Consider the following 12,068-nt stretch of genomic DNA (forward strand, 5'->3'; position numbering starts at 1 on the left):
GGAATCATTTAAGGCCTACCAACACATACAGCTGTCGCATGTCATGTGAGGGTGTGCCATGGAGTGTGTACTGTCATGCGATCTTTAATTGGGATGTCATCGACGTACAACGCGAGTTGCAAGTTTTGGAGCTACGACATGTCCACAATGGTCAGGATATAAAACGTCAGTGCCAGCACCGACCCCTGCGGTACACTGCCAGACTTATTCTTCTGGGCTTCCCCTGTGACAAAAAAACTGTAAAGGTTGATAAAAGTTAGCATTACCATTCGTTTACGCAACATACGTATTTCTGCACTGTTGAATTATCGCTGTGTGACTCTCACTGTTATTGTATTGGAATCCGTGGATGAACTGTGCAAAAGAAAGCGGTTTTGTAATATTCGTTATGAATAATTGGTTTGTTCTTATAAATTTCGAATGCTGCTTTGTAACGGACAAATATACAAATGTTGTAAGTAACCTTATAAATGTACAATCTGGCAATGCATTTAGGTACGGGACACGGATACTCCTAACTTTCGAACACGACGTAGGGATCTGAATGTGCCCGATTGGAAGCTGCTTTTCATGAATCAATGATTCGTTGCTGGCCCTCGATGCATACCTAAACAGATACTTTAGAACAAGGCCCTATGGTCATCCCAGCCTAAATTCTCGCGTAGTAAATCATGGTTTTAGTGTGTTATAACTGACGTTTTCGGTTACTGCATATGATTGCTTGAATTAACGAACTTTTCATTTCTTCTTATTTTATTAGCTTTCTTCGAGTGATTCAAATTTTCGCATTTGGTTTCTCTTTTGGGACTTATCACCATCATTACAAACATTCATTGCACTTCAAAACAGCCTGTTATTCATACTGACGTAATAAGTTTCGTGTGCGTTAACTTCCTTGAACTGTCCCCAAAAAATAAGAGAACACTGTACAATTTACTTTCGATATTTTGTTTGAAAAGCATTGTAAAGCAGTTGAAGTGTTACAGTCCATGTGCATGGTTCAGATACCCCGTACACGTTCGTCATTTGATTCAGAAATGTTTTAATTAATGTTAATATGTTAATGAAATCCAATCTCTTGTTACATCAAGCACATTCTGTTAACGTTTATTTGGCCCCTTTTGTAGCGATTTTCATTTTTTATGGCTTTTGCGACTTACCGCCTGTAAGGCTTTTGTTTGGTCGTGGCTGGTTATCTGTCACGTATTGGGAGAGATTTTCTGCCTTCTCTCGCGGTCCAACCAGTATTTATTAACCATGACAACATCTGTGAGAATAGGAAATTGTTTAACTTTTTTATGACGTTACTATTGACTGGAACCCACAAGATCTGCTGAAATTGATCGCCAAGATTCTGACATTGGCAGAAGCAGGCAAATTTCCTAAAGTCAGAACAAACTTGCTGGAAGGATATTGACGAGTATACTTGTTCCATATTGTGGAAGAGCACAGCAAGGAGAACAAAGCACAGAGGCCGAGCTGGATTCGAAATTTCCAGCCACTACGCAACCATCTTCTACACTCGCACCATTTAAGAATGGTAAATAAGTTCCGTCGATGCAGCCAAGAAGGCAAGGGAGAGGCAAAGCTACTTAATTTGCATCTACGTTCCATTGTGCAAATTTAACACCCACAGCCAGATAGTTACACCTCTCATATGCTGTTGCAAAAATGCTGGTGTTCGTTGTTGCTTTTCCCTGGGATCTTCATTCAAATCACTAACCATTTTCGCAATCATCTTTTAACAAGATGTACTCGTAATCCATTGGACAACATTATTTCAGTGACGTTTGCATGGTCTTAATGGAAGCTTCCCTGCCCTGTAGGTCGCTGGGGATCGGATTTTTAACATTTTAGGGGTAGCATAAAAAGTTCTCGGTTTACTTGCCGCGTCAAATTTGGATAAAATCCCAAGCTTTCGATGACTACCTCCGTCATCTTCGTCAGGGGTAAAACTGACTGTCGTGGACCGGTGAGGCTTCCGCTTTTATAAGCAGTGGACGGCTTCTCATTGGCTGGATGACGTCACGGTGAAACCGATGCGTACTGAGGTGGCGGCCTCTATATCCATAGATTTTGTTTGCGCGCTTCATCCAGCGTTGCTTGCAGCGCCATCCATCGCAACAGGCGGAGAACTGCGAGGAATGTAAGAAGTCTCCCTCTGTGCTCTTTCTATATCAATTGCGCGCTTCCATGCATTGCTGAGTGCATAACCGGAATCTCTGTTGAAATTATTTTCACAGAGTCTAATTTCAACTGCTTCCCTGATGACAGAGTCCCATTAGTTTGAAGCGTGAGCAAGTAGTCGTGTTTCATCGAATAAAATCTTATGTTTATTTAACAAACTGTGCTCAGCCACCGCTGATTTCTCTAGATACCTGTATTTCAGGTGACGCTGATGTTCCACACTGCGATCGGCGACAGTTCTTATAGACTGGCCCACATAACTTTTGCCACACTCGCAAGGAATGCTGTAAATTCCCGGTACTCTCAGGCCAAGATTATCTTTCACGGGTCGCAGCATTTCCTTAATCTTCCTGGGTGGCCGGAAGACTGGTCTGATTCCTTGCCGGCTCAGGACTCTGCCGATCTTGCTGGTCGTTGCACCGCAGAATGGTAGCCGCGCGATGTGTTAGTCCTCTTGATCTGTTCGAACAGCGTCCTTTCTTGGTTTCTTCGCCAGAGTAGATCTGATATCACGATCAGAATAACCATTTTTTATGAATACCGTCGTCAGATGGTTAATCTCGGAGCCGAGATGATCCTTGTCCGAAATAGTCCTTGCTCTGTGTACCAAGGTGTTCAGCATAGCTCTCTTCTGAGCTGGGTGATGAAAACTACGCGCGTTTAGATATAAATCTGTATGCGTCGGTTTTCTGTGCACAGAATGTCCGAGACGTCCATCTGATTTTCGCTCCACCAGTACATCTAAGAAGGGTAACTTTCCATCCTTCTCCACCTCCACTGTAAATCTTATGTTCTGATGTATACCATTCAAATGTTCAACAAGGAAGCAGTTGAAATTAGACTCTGTGAAAATAATTTCAACAGAGATTCCGGTTATGCACTCAGCAATGCATGGAAGCGTGCAATTGATATAGAAAGAGCGCAGAGGGAGACTTCTTACATTCCTCACCGAGCGAGGTGGCGCAGTGGTTAGCACACTGGATTCGCATTCGGGAGGACGACGGTTCAATCCCGTCTCCGGCCATCCTGATTTAGGTTTTCCGTGATTTCCCTAAATCGCTTCAGGCAAATGCCGGGATGGTTCCTTTGAAAGGGCACGGCCGATTTCCTTCCTCATCCTTCCCTCACCCGAGCTTGCGCTCCGTCTCTAATGACCTCGTTGTCGACGGGACGTTAAACACTAATCTCCTCCTCCTCCTTACATTCCTCGCAGTTCTCCGCCTGTTGCGATGGATGGCGCTGCAAGCAACGCTGGATGAAGCGCGCAAACAAAATCTATGGATATAGAGGCCGCCACCTCAGTACGCATCGGTTTCACCGTGACGTCATCCAGCCAATGAGAAGCCGTCCACTGCTTATAAAAGCGGAAGCCTCACCGGTCCACGACAGTCAGTTTTACCCCTGACGAAGATGACGGATGTAGTCATCGAAAGCTTGGGATTTTATCCAAATTTGACGCGGCAAGTAAACCGAGAACTTTTTATGCAAGGACTCCGTCGGGAAAGACTTCGTAGTCATTTTAGGGGTATGCTAAACATCTCAATCGACACCTCGCAAGTGGTAACAAATAGCTTTACTTTTATGGAGAGACAGAAAAGCCTGTCAATAGGTCCCGGTAATCTGTCGCTGAGAGTGGTGAAACCGTCGTATGGTAACTGCATGAGCGGGCAGCTGACAGAAAGACGTCTGCTGGTGACTGGAGGCGGATCGAGGCGGCGTGTGTGGGCCAGCGAGAGCCGGCTTGTGGCCACCGGTCGGCGGAAATTGTGGTGTAATTAGAGACGCTGCCTCCTCCCCCTCCCAAACCGCTTAATGGTGTCAATTTATGTGCACTGAGCAGCTCATTTGCTGTGGGCGTGCCCAGCCGTCTTAATATTATCCCACTTAGTGGACGCCGCACTCGCCCCACACTGATGCAAGCGGCCGGCATTGGCAGTTACTCCAACGCCTCCTACGCGCTCCTCTTCATGATACCTGTTATGCTGTGGTTTAGATAATGCCGGGTCTTGTACCTACATGTCTGCACCGGATACCACGAGCAGCGGATGGTGCGTTAAGGTTTGTATAAAAATTATAATTAATAATGGAGAAGCGGAATAAATTTTACGGCGAAGAAATCCCTATGAAGCCGACTACGTCTTGATTTCCAATCCGCTGAAGATAATGACGAAACTAGAAGGCCGCCAGAAATGGATAATATAAAAATACAAGTGTACAGCAAGAGATTTTAGCAGAGGTACTGGCCGAAAGCGATCATACTATTAGATGAGATAACGTGTTATTAGGAGATTGAAAAGTTGCACTCTCAGCGGAATAACACCGTGGAACGTTAAGTTTCCAGTGTCTGGCGTGCTCTAAGGGCCAGCCAGCCTCATCTTGCAGTCGCCTTTCAGCGCATTTGCGCTACGTACATGTCATTTCATTTCATTCCGGGGTTGGTACAGCAACCAAAATGTGTGATATGAACAAACAAACAGTCTTGGCTGTAGTATTAATTTTTTATTACTTCCCAATGACGTGTTCACCTTTATTCAGACATCTTCGGATTGGCAGGTATTTGGCAGCGATGGTTACCTGAGATGCCGTGCACGGAAATATCCCAGGAGGTAAATATCTCTTGTCAAAGATTTGAAAACGGTGCCCGGTGCCCTTACTACAGCATGTGGCGCAGTCCAATGAACACCAAACGGGATCAGGCCTTAAAGCAAAGACTTACTGTAGGTGTGATCCTGTTTAGTTGCTGGGATATTTTATGCACTTTATCTCTTGTACCCATCGCTACCAAACATCAACCAATCAGAAGACGCCTACACAAAGGTGAAACGTGAAACTGGGAAGTAATTTAAAAAATTTGGACACTGCAGTCAAGACTGTTTGTTCATATGAAGGTCATTTGCTGATTGACGGACTGTCAGTCACGGTTCACCTATATCACTGAGAGAGATGCATTTTGCCAAAATAAGCAAATGCAGCGATCTCTTACTGCTGTGCCAAAGTTTTGACCGAAGCCGGCCAATTACAGCGACAGACGAGCATCGTTTGGTAATTACTGAGATTAAACGAAGTGAAGCACTTGAGTTTCTTCAGAAACTTTGGTGTGTAATGAGTGTGTGCAGATATGCGTATTAATTTCATTTGTTATGCGAGAGCGACAGGGAGACTATAAACAGATAATTTTATCAATTATCGCCAGGAGGGTGATTTCCATTAGAAGTTAGTCTTTGTATTAATTATAACTCATTTAGTCGCAGTGACATATCTTGTAAGCTGCCACTCCTTTCAAAAACCACACTCGAGTGTTTCTAATAAGTTATGAAGACGATTTAGGCCCTGAACTATAACCCCAAACAGTGAATGTAACCTATTGATAACGTGGTCAGTCTTAGGAAACGCCATTGATATCGTGATCAGACAAAGGAAAGGTAACAGGAGATGGAGAAGTTTAGTCGAAGCATAACGAGAGGACAGGGGAACACAAAACTTCAGCATAAACTACAGTCATCATACTCCACAGCTGCAAAGTATAACAAATCGTGCATTACAGGCCCTGATTACTATTATAGCCTATTAGCGTGATTATTAGATAGCCTTCGTCGCCGGACACCTCGCAGAAATTCATCACCATCACTTACCCGGATTTTTCTTTCTTGTGAAAGATTAGTACGAGCGTGCCAAGCATGTGCACTGCAGCCCAGCGTACAGAAACTCTCCGAGATACTGTACTTAGATATTTGTACGCTAAACGTGAATCTTTGTCCGACTCTTTCATGATATCAGAGGTGTTTCTACGAATACATGCAAAGGAAATTTTTTTATGTTGCACTACAACAACAGTTCATTTTTTGTTTCCGTTTCTAACAGAAAATATGCAAAATTAATACCCAGCAACGATGGGTTGTCGGCTAGTTATGAGAATAAAAAAGTGAGACTGGGGCGCATACAGTTGCGTATAGACACCGGCCCTTCGCTCAGTGCGCTAGTGAAATACGACACATAACGCTGTAGTAGTGGACTGCGACGGCCTCAGCCACATACTGTACCATGTCTTACTTAGTGCACGTTTAACTGTAAATTTAGGATAATTTTTGTATTTAAAATTGTTAAGACTCTAAGAATGATTAATAAGAAGCATACACAAATTACATTTTTGTAAGAAATTAATTTACGTCAGCGCTGGCTGCAGTCAACTGTGCATTAATGAAAAATACAAAAATGTGGATCTTAAAAACAGTATTAATCAACCAGTTTCCGTCTGTCACGGCCGTTCATCAGAAAACAACTGTCATTAGGGGAAACATGGCGAATGAGATTACCAACCGCGTAAGGGTCATCTTTCATAATACATTAGTAAGTAACTGAAAATAGTAAGTTATACGATAGATAAGTGTGAAGGGCATATTCCGAAACAACAGTACTGACATTGAGAAACAGCGTTTGTGTGTGTGTGTATACGTGTGTACCAGAATCGGAGAGAAGGGGAAGATGATAATACGCGCAAAATCAAGTGTTTCGCTCTTTCTTTTTGCCCATATTGTCCACTTCCAATTTCAGGACAGAACTGCAGCAATTAAGCTCTGTTCAATGGAATTTAAAACCTCTGTCTTACGAGAAACTCCGAAAAGATAACACTCACAAACACTGTAAACACTAGCGTCGTCAGAAACGAAAGATGACCGGCGTCAGAATTTATCGATAGTGAAGTCAATAATCAACGGATGAGGTAGCATTATCTCTGGCCCTCTGATTTTTGACAAAGGCGGGAGCCGGATTCCTTGCAGAATTTAAACAAAAACCACCACCTCTGTTCATGAGGTTGAAAGTTTATTGGAAGACTGAAACTCGTTTTTGGAACTGTCACGTTGCTGTCTAAAAATGTGTAAAACTTATCTTGATATCGAAATATGTAGACCTCGGTGCAGAGCAACAGAACTGTGCGAAAATTGAATTTGGAAAAGTTCACTCTACACGATGCGAAACCCACGCTAGCCGGTACACCAAATAATTAGTCTGCGAGAAAGCAGTCCCTTTTCAGTGAAATTTAGTATCCCGCCCACTCGTCTAATAATAGAGTGCCTAATAAGCCGTTCTCTAGGATCGCAAGACATAAATTCAAGCAAATCATACTAATGGTGTTTATTACCGTAAAACACAGTAAATTAAATTGACAATACTTAATTTTGCATATTCACAAAAGAGGTATCGCAAGCAAATGGCGACATAGTAATTAATATCCTTGAGTATATACAAGTTCAGTGCAAACAAAACAAAACAGTTCATAAGTCACGGCTATAGCGATAGTACGAGTATGACGGCTAGTCTTCCAATCCGGCCGCGGCTAGGCGGCGCGCCGCTTACGAGGTGCGGCTAGGAAAAAACCGGACTGATGCTGGAAAAAACATTTATTTACAATTATTTACAATTTCATGTTATCTCCTTCAATGTACTCTCCTCCTCGGTCTCTACACCGCTCCATACGAATTTTCCACTGTTCATAGCAATGCTGCAGATCATTTTCGGTAAGTCCATACATTACTTCCGTCGCTTTTTCTTTTACTGCTTCAACAGTCTCAAATCTAGTTCCTTTCAAAGCTGATTTGACTTTAGGGAAAAGAAAAAAGTCACAGGGGGCCAAATCAGGTGAGTAGGGTGGATGATCTAAGATGGGAATGTTGTGTTTTGCCAAAAACGTCTTCACTGACAACGCACTGTGAGCTGGGGCATTGTCTTGGTGAAGGATCCATGACTTTTTTCTCCACAAATCGTTCCGTTTTCTCCGTACTCGCTCACGTAGGGTAGCCAGGACGCTAATGTAGTAATGCTGATTCACTGCCTGTCCCTCTGGTACCCAATCAATGTGCACAATCCCTTTGATGTCAAAAAAAAAACGATCATCATTGCCTTGAATTTCGATTTTGACATTGGTGCTTTTTTTTGTCGTGGAGAACCAGGAGTTTTCCAATGCATCGATTGGCGTTTAGTTTCGGGATCGTAAGTAAAAAACCACGATTCATCCCAAGTAATAACATTTTGTAAGAAGGTGGGATCACTTTCAATGTTTTCCAGGATGTCAGAACAAATCATTCTTCGGCGTTCCTTCTGTTCAATTGTGAGACACTTTGGAACCATTTTTGAACACACTTTGTTCATGTAGAAACTTTCATGAAGAATCTGCCTAACACTTTCCTTGTCAACTCCTGTTAACTCAGACACTGCTCTGATTGTTAAACGGCGATCTTGTCGAACAAGTTTACCGATTTTTTCAATGTTTGCATCAGTTTTTGCTGACAATGGTCTGCCAGTGCGAGTGTCATCACTGGTGTATTCGCGGCCATCTTTAAATCGTTTACACCACTCAAACACTGGTGTTCGCGATAAACAATCATCGCTGTACACTTGTTGTAACATTACAAACGTTTCACTTGCAGATTTTCCTAGTTTGAAACAAAATTTGATGTTAACACGCTGTTCTTTCTGTACACTCAACATTTTCCGACGCACAGACAAAACGTCAACTACTTAAAACAGACGCCACGGGCAGACTGAGTGCAGGAGGCAGATGAAACTCGAGCAGTAGGCGGAGCGAGAGTCACGTGACAGGCTACGCGACTTTCAGCCTTATTGCATTCGTTTTATTGTTTCACCAGTACTAGTCCGGTTTTTTTCTAGCCACACCTCGTATATTCTCTTCGTGTAGATGCCGCTCCTATCGTGGTATCGTCCTAGTCAACGTACTATTGGCTGACCTCTCACGGAGCTCTCTGCTGTTCCGTTACTTGATCTTCGTGCCGGCGTTTGTCGTTACGCCGGAACATTCCTCCCTCCAAAGCGAAGGACCGTCGTCATGTAGGGAGCCCGATGCCGCCGGGGGAGGCCGGAGTGTCGGCGCTTCGCTGGACCGGAATCTGTGGCTATGGGGAACGTCAAGATTCCGGTCGTACCCCGCCGTCCGGCCTTCGCTCTGGCGGAAACGTCCCCCAGAAAACCACCAGAAGGGGACGCGTCCACTTCCTGAAGCCAAGAACCAGATGTAGAAGGCGTCGACTGCTGCGGTGGAGGGCGGGTCCAACTCCGTCGGTAGGAGGCGGAGGAGGCGAAGGCTCCGTCTCCATGCAGTCGTTTCGCGGTGTCGTGATGACATCCTTTGGCGGCTCTTATGGCCACGGTGTCCTCGGGATCCGTGAATCTGGAGGAAGAGACTCAGAACGATCACCGTGTACGTAACAGTGGCGAAGTTGACTGTGGTGTCGACCCAGCAATCTCTCTGGACCTGAAAAAGGTACACGCAAGCGCCAAGTCGATGGAGGATCTGCCGGCCGGGGTGGCCGAGCGGTTCTAGGCGCTACAGTCTGGAACCGCGCGACCGCTACGGTCGCAGGTTCGAATCCTGCCTCGGGCATGGATGTGTGTGATGTCCTTAGGTTAGTTAGGTTTAAGTAGTTCTAAGTTCTAGGGGACTGATGACTTCAGAAGTTAAGTCCCATAGTGCTCAGAGCCATTTTTTGATGGACGATCTCGCCTCGCACCCACGGGCTACTGCCGCTAAAAACCCTGTAAAACACAATATCATGAGGTGCGAAGTGGGACTTGCGGCCTTCCTTCGGTGCCGGATGCTAGGGAGGGTGGAGCAGATGGAACAGCGTCCGACGGCGGCGGCCATCAAGCAATTCCGCCGGCGACGGGCCGTCTCGAGGGTACGAACGATATCATGCGAGAAAAAAAAAAGCTCTGAGCGCTATGCGACTTAATTTCTGAGGTAATCGGTCGCCTAGGACTTAGAACTAATTAAACCTAACTAACCTAAGGACATCACACACATCCATGCCCGAGGCAGGATTCGAATCTGCGACCGTAGCAGTCGCTCGGCTCCAGACTGTAGCGCCTAGAACCGCTCGGCCACCTGATCGGTGCAGTTGTTGGATGCTGAGGGCCGTTCTCTGACACTATTACTTCAGGTAAACCTTCTAGGCAAAAAATCTATGACAAAACCTGAATTGTGTTACGTGTCGTTGTCGAGTTCATTGGCATAGCAAAAGAAAACATGCTATACGTGTCAACCACAATCAACCAACGAGTGTTCCAAAACGGTCCGGCAAAGTCTATGTGCAAGCGTTGCCATGGTGATTGCGACTTAGTCCAAGCAGAGATTTTTTGTGGTGGAGTGTTTCCGCACTCGCGTGACACTGTGACATTATCCGTTCTATTTGGGTGTCCATGCCCTGCCAAGTACAGTGTCGACGCGCTAACTGTTTTGTACGAACAATTCCCCAGTGTCGTTGGTGAAGTAACTGCACCACTTCTCTTTGCAAACTTTTAGGGATCAACACACGTAACTGTCGACTGTCATTTTGAACAAGAATCACACCTTTCTGTATAGCGAAGCTAGGCCGACGTGCACTGTATCGCCGCGCCTGTATGCTATGCAAGGAACATGACGAGGATATGCTAATTTATGTTAGCACAATGTTCAAATCTGAATCAGCTTCCGTGGCCTGTGCAATTTTCCTGTAGTTTAACGGAAAAGATTGAAGCAGTTCAGAATCCTGAGCATCGTTGTGAGAACAATATGCAGCAGAAGCGTCGAAATCTGTGTCAGGGCCAATCGGAAGACGTGAAAGTGCGTCCGCATTAACGTGTTGAGCTGTCCGACGATACACAATCTCGTACTGGTATTGAGACAACAACAAAGCCCATCTTTGCTATTTTTGGGCAGAATTTTCTGCCATAAAAATAGTGGTGGAATTTGGTGATACCATACACAATAGCCGAAGCCTCTTTCTCAATTCGTGGATATACTCTGAGCTTTGGACAACGCTTTTGATGCGAAAGCGATAGTCCTGTCTTTATCACCAATTCTGTGCGAAAGCATTGCAGTGATTCCGTAAGAGGAAGCAAGAGGAAGTGTTAACTTGCAGTACAACTGGTTTGTCACGATCAAAGTGAACTAAGCATCGATCACTGAGCAATGCATTTTTAATTTTTTGAAAAGCTACTTGGCACTCTTCTGTCCAAAGAAAGCGGACATTCTTGCGACGCAAGCGAAGAAATGGAGCTGCGATTTGTGCAGCATTCGGTATGAACCAAATATAATAGTTCATTTTCCCTGAGACTGGCTGCAATTCTGTGACATTGCGAGCAACTATCAAATCTCGTATGGCTAACAAATGCGACTGAAGAGGATGAACAACTTGACTGCCTGTGTCATGACCAAGATACTGCAACTCAGGTTTAAAGAAATCACACTTGTCAAGTCTACACTTGTGTCCTACATCAGATAACACACGAAATAAAGCACGAAAATTTTCAATATTTTCCTCAGGTGTACGACCTGCTACGACAATATCGTCCCAAATAGTTTGAACAGTTTGGCACTTGAGGAGTCAGCTGTTAGAAATACTATTGGAAGATAGCGGGTGCGGAAGCACTGTCAAGTGGCAGAAGCAAACATATAAACAAGCCCAAATGAGTATTCACTACTCACACTATTTGACATTCGTCATCGAGGGGTATTCAAAGATACTCGTCACACAAATAAAGTTTTGAAAAGTAGCGTCTAACGCCTACACTGTCCATGAGAGCCTCTGGGCGTGGCAAGGGGTAAGTATCAATCAGTTTGTAGTTTGACTGTAGACTTGAAGTCAACACAGAGGCGAATGCGATCTGAACGGCGAATGCGATCTAAAGGTTTGGGGAGCAAAACCAGTGGACTTGCCCATTGACTGTATGGGCGATATGGCTTTGCTGTCTTGCAATTCTCTAAGTTGATCAGCGATCTTGTCACCTAATCCCATTATGCAATGGGAACTGTTCTGGCACGGCAAAATTTCGACTGAGCATTGTCTTTCAGAGTAATATGTGCAACAAAATTGTTAGCCTTGCCTAAA

This window comes from Schistocerca americana, chromosome 4 (assembly GCF_021461395.2).
Source record: "Schistocerca americana isolate TAMUIC-IGC-003095 chromosome 4, iqSchAmer2.1, whole genome shotgun sequence".
NCBI classification, from domain to species: Eukaryota; Metazoa; Arthropoda; class Insecta; order Orthoptera; family Acrididae; genus Schistocerca; species Schistocerca americana.